The 12,164-nt window shown below is 38.3% G+C and overlaps 1 non-coding gene across 1 annotated transcript; it reads right to left on the bottom strand.

Moving 5' to 3' along the window:
• Positions 1–4,917: 4,917 nt before the first annotated feature.
• LOC127133082 (small nucleolar RNA R71) lies at positions 4,918–5,024 on the bottom strand. Its single transcript, XR_007807077.1, has one exon. It is a non-coding gene; the product is annotated as a small nucleolar RNA R71 (small nucleolar RNA).
• Positions 5,025–12,164: the final 7,140 nt, after the last annotated feature.

The raw sequence follows: 12,164 nt of genomic DNA, 5'->3' as shown, positions 1-12,164 counted from the left end.
CAAACTTCTAGTCAAAGCTGGAATCTCTTAGGATTGTGAAACTTCAAGTTCAACTCCTAGGCAGATTGATGATAAATCTTTAAGTATAACCAAGGTTCATGTTGATGATGGAAACTTAGAGAATTTTTTGATGGAAGCATAAGTCAGTAAGGACAATCTAGATATTTCTTCTAAGGAAAATGTTGTGACCCTGTTAGCAATCTCCCAAGACACCGCTCAAGTTGTTAACAAGTTAGCTGAAGAAGCCGCACTCATCAAAAAGCATGTGTTGGGGAATGAAATAGTCAATTATGATAACAACAATTAGTATTCTTGTGTCATGTCTTATATCTTTTTCAGTGTGTTTACTTTCAACATCTTATTGATTTATTGTACTTTGATTTCATCTAAATTAAATTATAAGCATGACATTTCTCGTCTTATTTGTTAATATATGTATTTGGATTTATTTCCATACCTATTTATTTTTTCCCGCCTTTTTGATAATGGAAAGGGGGGGGGGAGTATACTCTCTAGAGGGGTGGGGTATATTATCTATATTTTCTAGGAAGAGTTTAACCACTCCAATACTTACCTTTGTTTCTTTGTTTACCCACCTCCCTGATATATGCATTGTCATCATCAAAAAGGGGGAGAATATGGTTCTATGTGCTTGTAGGAACAGTGTTTGTAGTAATCAGATGACCTCAATGGTTTTGTTGATGACAACATTATAATGTGAATTCTTCTTATTAAGTTTATCAAGATGATCAACTTGTTTCATCTAAGTGAGATCAAGGAGCCAAAGCCAAGGATAACACCTAATGTCAAGAGTCGTTCAGTGGAATCCCTTATGGTCTCTAGTCAAGCAATCTCTTTGATGATGGTATCTATCAAGAGGCCTTATCAAGCCTCGTCAAGAAGTCAAGTCCTACATGAATTTTTGAATCATTGATGAATGAAGCAATGGATCTTGAAGATTCAGAGATTGTGAAAGACAAAAAGTGTGAAATCTCATCTTATTCGTGTGTGAGTGATCAGAGTCATGTAAAAGATATTAAAAAATAGAAGAAAATAATTCTTTATGATTGTTATTTTCAGGTGTTACGGAGGTTTGAATCATCGCTTACTTGGGATCGCGAGGGTTTGTAAATTGTTGTAAAATCATGTGTCGTCTGCCTTTTCTATGATGTTTTGAAAAATTATCGCCCCAACCACCTTTGATGTTGGTTGGCCTCTAGGATGTTGTTCGATGTGAAATAGAACTGAAACGCTTGGAATCAAATGAGAAATAAGTGGGGAACAAGCACATTAAATATAATCCCATCATTGAAACGTTTCATTGTCTTCTTCTAACATGTGCACTGGTAAGACTAGCTAGGGTATGGCGTTGTTTATAGTGTACTCAGGTGCACTTGAGTTTGCATGTATCCATGAGGGGAAATCTTTTCGTTGATCTTGTAACTTCTCTCTCTAGTTAGTCTGAATCCTTCAGTTGCATCTACTTATAAATAGGGGAATTGAATGTTTGGTTGTTTTTGCAAGTCTTGGCATTTAAACTTACAGTCACTTTCCAAAAACGTCTTTGTTTCCTTTTCCCTTAAAATATAAATAAATGTGAGATCCAGTGCCTTGCTCAAAGTCTTTATTTTTCTTCCTCTTCTCCTATTTTATCAATCTCACCTAACCAGGTACCATCCTAAAATCAAGCTTTTATCTTCAATATTTCTTGTTTTCAAGTCATGATGATTGACAGTACGATTAACCTAGTGAGCAATTCCAAAGGTGAAACTTCGTCTGCCTCTATAATGAGGACATCCCCTAATTCTCATATTCCTCCTCTTGGTTGTAATTGCATAAAAGCATAAATCATACCTTTGTGTGATGATTCTGACTCAGAAAGGATATTTGGGAGTTCCTTTCAGAAAGGAATTGAATGGATTTAAGAGGGTTTTTTTAAAATTATCCTCTTAGCGGAACAATCTCAATGAACAAATCTTGATTAAAACATTAATCACAAATAAAACACAAAATAAGGATTCTGAATTATCTCTTGAAGCGTGCCTTAACTTTGATTATGAACATGAAAAATATCATCATCTCTACAAAGTCCACGCGAGTACAAAGTGGAAGGCGGTGCTAGCCTTTTCTTGTTTGGAGAAAATTGACAATTAGGATTGATAGTGAAAACAACTCCTCTATTTATAGAGAGCTATTAAACCATAATGCTCTTATTTTTTTCCTTTACCAAAATATGCTCAATCTTATTTAATTAAACTATTTTAATTAAATAAAATATTACTTATATTTAACTAAACTCTTATAATAAAATAAAATAAAATATTAATTAAATTAAATCATATTTAATTTAATTAACTGTTAATTCTAATTCATTTAATTAAATCAAATTTAATCAAATAAACCATATTTGTGTTAATTTATTAAGTAATACAATTAACATCTAATTAAATTAAATCTTATTTAATTTAATAATTTGTTCCATTATTAGAACTTTATGGGTGTGATCATTGATTAAACTGAAATTCATCGTATTTTCGACTCCGATTTCGCATGCATTTTAGTTGTTTTATTGTTATTTTGTTATGTTATTACTATGTTTTTCTTTATTTTCAGGTTTTCAGTCTAATCGGAGCCCCGATCGAGAAAAGGAGTGAAAATGAGCTAAAAAACCTAAAAATCAGCATTTTGCACTTGTGGCTGGTGCCATGGGTCCAGCCATGACGTGTCATAGTCCAACTTCTCCTCAACAGCCACATCTCCCACTATCTCCATTTGGGCGCCACACTTTACTCTTATGGCGGCCACCATGGTGTTGTGGCGGGCGCCACAAGAAGGAAGAAGTTTCCCTCCCAAATTCAAACTGAAGGACATCCTTGTCATTTCCATTATTTTCCTTGCTTATAAATAGAGACTCGATTTCATTTGTTTCATCATCCAAACTTAGATCGAACTTAGTTACAACTAATCATATATTCAGTATTGTAAAAGTGGTAATCGCTTCACATCGGAGTGTTGCCACAACTGTGTAATCGAGTTTGGAGCACTTTGGAAGGAAGTTAATCCTGCCGCCATTTTCATTTCTGTTTCGCACTTTATTCAACCCTCCGATTGGAGCAGGTTTTTATTGCTTTACCTTTGTCTACTTTAATTTCCCGCACTCGCACTACTTTTATTTATTTCCCGCACTCGCACTACTTTATTTATTTCCCGCACTCGCACTACTTTATTTATTTCTCGCACTCGCACTACTTAGTTTATTTCCCGCACTCGCACTACTTTTATTTATTTCCCGCACTCGCACTACTTTATTTATTTCCCGCACTCGCATTACTTTATTTATTTCTTGCACTCGCACTACTTTGTTTATTTCTCGCACTCGCACTACTTTCATTTATTTCCCACACTCGCACTACTTTATTTATTTCTCGCACTCGCACTACTTTATTTATTTCTCGCACTCGCACTACTTTGTTTATTTCTCGCACTCACACTACTTTCATTTATTTCTCGCACTCGCACTACTTTTATTTACTTTCCGCACTCACACTACTTTTTAAATTAAAATGCACATTTACCTTACCATGTCTAGCTAAACCTATAAAGGTTAGAATGTAAGGACCGTAATTGAACCGATAATCCGTACAATTGTTCGTAGAAACTCTTAAGGGCTATTTTGACTTTCAACTTAAGTTTTCCCGCACTTAATTTTTGTTGGGTAAGATCGAAAGTCGTCCAAGGTCTTTTTAAACTTAGTTGTTTTCAACTATTTCAAATACAGCGAAAGCGCTTTGTTTAGTTCATTAGGAGTTTTTAACTTAAGAAGAAAAGTGATTTTAAAACTATTTTCGGACGCGTTTATAAGTTTATAGTCTGGTTCGTGAGAACCTCATTTGGTTAAGAAATCCAGGTCAAAATACTTTTCAACTTAGTCAAGATACTATATTTCTTAAAAATAGGTTTACTACTCTAACGCAATGCGCGCCTTTTTATAAGTGACAATAAGAGGGTTTGATTAGGGAGTACAACTCGGTTCTGAATACGCGAAAGCGACAGTTCCCGTTAAATTGGTTCTTTTCAAAGTAGGAAACACTGCCCATAAGTAATTCTATTAGCAAATACTTGGATTATTAATTGATTACGTGAATTACATTCGAACCTGTCTTTATTAATTGAATTTTATTTAATACTTTATTTTTTCATTGTACACTCTAAAACCCTCTTTTCGATTACCTTAGATAAACACCATAACAATAGATAACAATAGATTGACACTTGGTCTCTGTGGATTCAACAATCTTTTATATTACTCTGACGCGTTTGTATACTTGCGAAAAGCACGCATCAAGTTTTTGGCGCCGTTGTCGGGGACCAATTTTGTCAAATTTCATACCCTGTTGTTATATCGTTTAGACTTAGGTTGTTATCTGCCGGTTAATGCGAAGAACTCGCAGCACCGGAAGCTTAGTATACCCTCTGGCGGAACCTGAACGTTACGCTCGCGCACATTTATTTTTCCATAGAATTAGGAGAGCTATGGCCGAAGATCAAAACCAAAGACCTCTTAAGGATTTTGCCCAACCATCCAACGAAGAACCTAGTTCTAGTATAGTAAACCCAACCATCCCAGCTAATAATTTTGAAGTTAAACCCTCATTGTTGCAACTAGTGCAACAGAGACAATTCGCAGGTCTCGCTACTGAAAATCCAAACCAACATTTAAAAATCTTTCTCCAATTAGCAGACACTTTTAAAACCAATGGAGCTTCTCCTGAGGCAATCCGTTTAAGATTATTCCCTTTTTCCCTCAGAGATAAAGCCCTATCATGGTTAGATTCCCTTCCACCCAATTCCATAATAACTTGGGACAACCTTAGAAAAGTATTCCTTGCTAGATACTTTCCCCCAAGTAAGACCGTAGTTCTTCGAAACCACATAACTAGATTTACCCAGAACCAAGGAGAATCGATGTTCGAAGCTTGGGAGAGATATAAAGAGTTGTTAAGAGCATGCCCACATCATGGCTTAGAAAATTGGTTAATCATTCAGACCTTCTATAATGGACTTCACTATAACACTAAGATGACCATCGACGCTGCCGCAGACGGTGCACTGATGAACAAACCTTACCCTGAAGCTAGTGCCCTCATCGAAGATATGACTCAAAACCATCAATCATGGGGAGTCGAATGAGCAACAGTTGAGAAGAAGGAAGCCCAGGGAGGAGTACATGAGTTAAGCTCTATAGACATGATGCAAGCTAAAATGGACGCGTTGGCCCTCAAGGTCGAGCATATGTGCATAAACTTGAACGCTGCAGCTGCAGTTTCGTCGGATTGTGAGATATGTGAAACCAAAGGACACCAATCTGCAGAATGCAGTCTCTTAAACGAAACCCACTATGAGCAAGTGAACTACACCCAACAGAACCCATATTCAAACACCTATAACCCTGGATGGAGGAATCACTCGAACTTCTCCTATAAGAACAATAACCCTATCCAAAATAATGCACCTCCGAGACAACCAGGTTACCAAGCCCCAAGAACAAATCAACCTATGCAACCTGTGCCACCAAAGTCGCGCCTTGAGAAAATTATGGAAAATTTTATCACTGCTCAAACCCAACAAAACAAAGAGTTCATGAACCAAAACATTCACGTTAACGAACTGATTACCCAGTTAGGAACCAAGGTTGACCAAATAGTTACTCACACCAAGATGCTTGAAAGCTAGATCTCTCAGGTAGCTTTAAACCAAGCCCCCCAGACCATACCTGGAGGACAGTTCCCTGGACAACCTCAACAGAATCCGAGAGGGCAAGCCAATGCCATTACCCTACAAAGTGGGAACGCTTATGATGAGCCACCAAACCCAAGATTGAGTGAACCCAAAACTTCTAAGCAATATACCAAACCCACAGATGAAGTGAAGGAACCAGAGGAATCTGAAAAACGGGAAGGTCAAGAAAAAGGAGAAGAACCTAAAGACAAAACCTATGTACCACCCCCTCCATATAAACCACCGATACCATATCCGCAAAGACTCAAACAAACCCAGATCAATAACCAGTATCAGAAATTTATTAAGGTTATAGAAAAACTTCACGTAGAAATCCCTTTCACAGAAGCCATCACCCAAATACCTTCTTATGCAAAGTTTCTCAAAGACATCCTTACCAACAAACGTAGACTCGACGATCGGAAGCCCTTGGAATGCAATTCTATTTCCGAGAATAAGTTAGCCAAAAAAGATAAAGATCCTGGAAATTTCTCCATTCCTTGTCTTTTGGGAAGTCATGTCATCGAAAAATCTTTTCTATACTTAGGAGCTAGTGTGAGCTTAATGCCTTTAGCAGTTTGTGAGAGGTTAAACTTAGGAGAATTACAGCCTACTAAGATGTCACTTCAGTTGGCCGATAGATCTGTTAAGTATCCGATAGGCATATTAGAAGATGTCCCTGTTAGGATAGGTTAGTTATTTATCCCTACTGATTTCATTGTCATGCACATCAAAGAGGACAATGATATACCAATCCTTCTAGGTAGACCGTTCTTATCGACTGCAGGAGCCATAATAGATGTCAAGAGAGGAAAGTTGACCTTTGAGGTAGGTGACGAGAAAATAGAATTTATACTTTCGAAATTTCTTATGGCACCTGTGATGGGAGACGCATGTTATGCCATAGATATCATTGATGAATGCGTTAGGGAAATAAAACAAGAAGAAATCATAAAAATGATTAAGTTGCCATCAACTCTCATACTGGAAGATGATGAATTTAGGAAACCCTACATTGATGATAACCTTTACGAATGTTTATCCCTTACCCCAGATCTTATGCCATGCCCTAAGAAGCCAACCTTAGGACTTAAAGAACTGCCTAAGAACCTGAGATATGAGTTCCTCGACGAAGAGATGAACCGTCCAGTTATAGTCAGTGCTACCTTGAGCCAAGAGGAAACAGACCAACTCTTAGATGTTTTACGAAGATATCCCTCAGCCTTAGGATATAATATCTCTGATCTGAAAGGTATAAGCCCATTCGTATGCATGCATCGGATTTCGCTCGAAGAAGATTCAAAACCCTCCAGAGAACATCAGAGAAGAATAAACCCTATAATGAGTGATGTTGTTAAAAAAGAAGTTCTTAAGTTACTTGAGGAAGGTATAATCTATAAGATCTCGGATAGTAAGTGGGTGAGCCTTGTGCATGTAGTACCTAAAAAGGGAGGCATCACAGTAGTGCAAAACGATAAAGGCGAACATGTAGCAAAACGGATAGAAGGAGGATGGCGGATGTGCATAGACTACAGAAAGTTAAATAAAGCAACTAGGAAGGATCATTTCCCTTTACCATTTATAGACCAGATGTTGGAGCGTCTAGCCAAACATTCTTACTTCTGCTATCTAGATGGAAACTCTGGATTCTTCCAAATACCTATCCACCCTGAAGATCAAGAAAAAACTACCTTTACATGCCCTTATGGGACTTTTGCCTACAGACAAATGCCATTCGGTCTCTGTAATGCCCCAGCTACTTTCCAGCGCTGCATGATGTCGATCTTTGTAGATTACCTAGATAGTATCATAGATGTATTTATGGATGATTTCTAGGTTTGCGGATTTGATTTCCAAAATTGTCTTGCTAACCTTGAGAAAATCCTGGAGAGATGCGTGGAGGTAAACCTTGTGCTAAACTGGGAAAAATGTCATTTCATGGTCACCGAAGGGATTGTTTTAGGACATATAATTTCCGAAAAAGGTATTGAGGTAGATAGAGCTAAGATAGAAGTCATAGAGAACCTAAAACCACCCAAAACTATCAGAGAGGTCCGAAGTTTCCTTGGACATGCTGGATTCTACCGGCGTTTTATCAAGGACTTCTCCAAAATAACTAAACCTTTAACTGGCCTTTTAATGAAAGATGTTGAATTCATTTTCGATGGAAAATGTAATGAAGCATTTAATCTTTTAAAATAAGCGTTGATTTCAGCACCTATCATGCAAACCCCTGATTGGTCAGAACCTTTTGAGATAATGTGCGACGCTAGTGATTATGCCGTTGGAGCCGTTCTAGGACAAAGGAAAGATAAAAAAATTACATATGATTTATTATGCCAGTAGAACCCTAGACGCTGCCCAACTTAACTACGCAACAACCGAAAAGGAACTACTAGCTATAGTTTTTGCTATAGACAAATTTAGATCTTATCTAGTAGGAGCCAAAATTATAGTTTACACCGATCATGCTGCCATTCGTTACCTACTAAGTAAAAAAGATGCCAAGCCCAGGTTACTCCGATGGATTCTGTTACTACAAGAGTTTGATTTAGATATCAGAGATAAAAAAGGCACTGAAAATGTAGTAGCTGGTCACCTCTCTAGTCTAGAACACCTGAAACCAGACTTAGTACCCATAAATGATGATTTTGCCAGTGATAGACTGATAGCTAGACTAGAAACCATTGAAGATGATAGCCTAGGCCCTCATGAGCACTTCCAAAAATCCTTAGCTGTAAGTAACGTGCCATGGTATGCATACTTTGTTAATTACCTAGCTGCTGATATCGTACCCTCTAATCTTGACTACCACCGGAAGAAGAAGTTCTTCAATGATGTGAGAAACTTTTATTGGGACAAACCGCTCCTTTTCAAAAGGGGTAAAGATGGCATTTTTCGCCGTTGCGTTCCAGAAGAGGAGGTAAAAAGTATAACTGAGCATTGTCACTCTGCACCCTATGGTGGACATGCGAGCACCTCTAAGACATACGCCAAGATTCTTCAAGCTGGCCTATTCTGGCCTACCATGTGGCGCGATGTCCATGCTTGCATTGTCAAATGTGATAGATGCCAATGCACGGGAAATATTTCAAGGCGTGACGAAATGCCTCTAAGAAACATTAAGGAAGTAGAACTCTTCGACGTTTGGGGTATAGATTTCATGGGACCTTTCCCACCATCCTTAGGAAACAAGAATATCTTAGTAGCTGTGGACTATGTGTCTAAGTGGATTGAAGCTATAGCTGCACCCACAAACGACACTAGAGTGGTGATCAAGTTATTTAAAAACTACATATTCCCTAGATTTGGAACACCCCGTTTAGTCATAAGCGATGGAGGATCGCACTTCATATCGAGAATATTTGATAAACTTTTAAGCAAATATGGAGTTAGGCATAGAGTAACAACATCATACCACCCATAGACTAGTGGCCAAGTAGAAGTATCCAATAGGGAGATAAAACAAATTCTAGAAAAAACTGTTTCTATCTCTAGAAGAGGCTGGTCTCAGAAGCTTCAAGAAGCATTATGGGCCTACCGAACCGCTTTCAAAACCCCTATAGGTACAACTCCCTACCAACTAGTCTATGGAAAATCCTGTCATTTACCTTTTGAATTAGAGCATAAGGCCTATTAGGCCATTAAAACTTTGAATTTAGATTACCTGACCGCTGGTGAAAAACGTATCCTTGACATTCACAAACAGGAAGAACTCAGGCAATCTGCCTACGAGAATGCCAAAATATACAAAGAGAGAACAAAAGCTTGGCATGACAAAAGAATAGTGAAGAAAGATTTTAATATAGGCGACCCTGTTCTCCTGTTCAATTCTAGGTTATGACTCTTCCCTGGGAAGCTACGTTCAAGATGGACTGGCCTTTTCAAAGTATCTAAGATTCTGAGATCCAGAGCTGTAGAAATCAAGAACGAAACCTGTAGTCCATTCATTGTAAATGGACAAAGACTGAAGCTCTACGAAGAAGGAGACATTCCAACAGACTACTCCAGCCACACTCTGATAGATCCACCGATTCTTACGACAGGTGTATAAATTCCGATCGTCAAGCTAATGACGTTAAATAAGCGCTGCTTGGGAGGCAACCCACGGTTTTCTGATCTTGTTTTACTTTTTCGCATTTATTTACTTTATTTTATATTTAATCATATTTTCACCAGGACTAAATATTGTTTGCAATGTTTGTGTTTTCAGGATCCTTTTTCCCTAACCTTTGCAGGATGCAGAACTTTGATGACATGCACGTAGCTTTCAGAGATGATGCCCAGAGAGAGCGTTACATAGCTCTCTACCAGCGCCCTATGGCCCCTACACGCTACCCAGACCAGGATTACATGGAAGCCCTAGGCATTGAGCCAAGCATCAGATTCCTGTGCCACCAACTCCAATGGGATGAATTTGCTGATGACCTGAGCAACACCTACAAGAACTTGACCTTGGAGTTCCTCAGCTCGTTTGATTATGATCCTTACTCCGGGCCAGATGGATATGTTGTTTTCATGTTATTCGGGATTGAGTACTCTTTCAGCCAGAAGGAGTTCGGTGACTTATTAGGTTTTCAGACTACCCCCGATGTTATCCCTGAGACGCCGATGGGATACTTTCTGGGTAAGGAAGTGGAGAAATTCTGGAGTGATATCTCTGGTGGAGGGAGTCAGGATACTTCTACTCAGTTGTCCCAGGCTATCCACAACCCTGCTATAAGGTACTTCCAGATGATACTAGCACACTCTTTCCTTGGAAGACCAGATACTGAGACTCTGTTGAGTGAGGAGGAGATATTTCTGTTATTTTGTGCATCCCAGTCTCGCCCTGTGGCATGTGGGAACTTTCTGTTGTGTGGCCTTAGCAGTGTTGCCAGATCATCCGAAGGAGTTATTCATGTAGGAGGGATCGTTACACAGATTGCCATTGCCTTAGGTCTATCTCGCAAGCTACTCCATCTCAGGACTTTCTATGGATATCGATTTCTGCTTGACCAGAGGATTGATGAGGAGATCCTCTTTCAATCCCAGACAGTTCAGATTATTGATTGATAACGAGACGATACACTACTTTACACTGCCATATCCGATGATGACCAGTGTTCATGATCCAGCTAACTGGAGTTATGCTTTAGAGGGTCATGGAGAGACTGTTGAGGAGCCCAGATCCCCACCTGTTGCTGAGTATACTCCTACACCGCCTTCACCCAGGATTACTGTGCTCTCTAATAATTTATCTTTGCAGACCCCAGACATCCGCACGCAAATTGCCGAGTGTCGCAGAGAGATTACCGAGCTTAGGCAGGAGGTGGCTGACCTCACTTTACAGATGGCGGTATCCGATCTCACACATGCTACTGAGGTTGATTGTTTGTACCAGGAGATAGCAGAGCTTCGTCAGGAGATAACTGTACTTCATGGATCCAGTCAGGCAGAAGAGCCCCCTGCTATTTGAGTTTACCATCTCGCTTATTTTGTCTCATTTATGCTTATATTATTTCTTTTCGCATTTCCCTAACTTATTTTATATTATTGCATTTGGTATATTTCCTAACTATGTCAGCACATTGATATTTCCATATATATATATATATATATATATATATATATATATATATATATATATATATATATATATATATATATATATATATATATATATATATATATATATATATATTATGTGTGTTTATTCTCTTTATATTTATTATAGCCTAAATATATTAATTATTTATTTATTTATTATTCTAATATTTAAATTTTATTTTTTATAAAATTGTTCAAGCCTTATTTCATTAGGAAAAGCAATGAAAATACTATCCGGACCCCCCCAACCAAAAAGAGAATGGAGAAGCCCATGCCAAATGAGTAAAAATCTGGCCCAGCTAAATTACCCTTGTGGCGCCCGCCATGGGCATTGTGGCGCCCGCCACATCGTCTGTAAAAGCTCATGGCAGATTCTCATAATCCACCATTTTTAACCTTTCCAACCTCCAAAACCCATTTTTTCACCTTACAAAAACTCTCTTGGACCCCATAAAAACTCCCACATTTCTCATCTTCTCACCATACAAGTCACCTTCCCAACTTCCATTTTCATTTTCATCCGCCAATATTCATAAAAATCCCACCTTTATACAAACCCATCTTCATCTTGTTCATCACATTCCAAGAGTTAAAAAATGGAGTTCAACGGATTTATCCTTCGTGAAGGGAAACCGGGGGATAGGCAGAGAAGGATTATCGAAAGGTTACAAAATCGGGAAATTCTCCCGACAAGGTACGTGGATGATAATTGTCTTTACACTTTGGGTATCTACCATAGCATTTTTCATTTATTAGATATTTTAGGCTTGCACATTATCTTTTCAAACAGAGAGCCT

The sequence above is a fragment of the Lathyrus oleraceus genome, chromosome 3, assembly GCF_024323335.1.
Source record: "Lathyrus oleraceus cultivar Zhongwan6 chromosome 3, CAAS_Psat_ZW6_1.0, whole genome shotgun sequence".
Classification (NCBI taxonomy): domain Eukaryota; kingdom Viridiplantae; phylum Streptophyta; class Magnoliopsida; order Fabales; family Fabaceae; genus Lathyrus; species Lathyrus oleraceus.
Note: the sequence above shows the minus strand (reverse complement) of the source record. Positions and strands in the feature narration are given on the sequence as shown.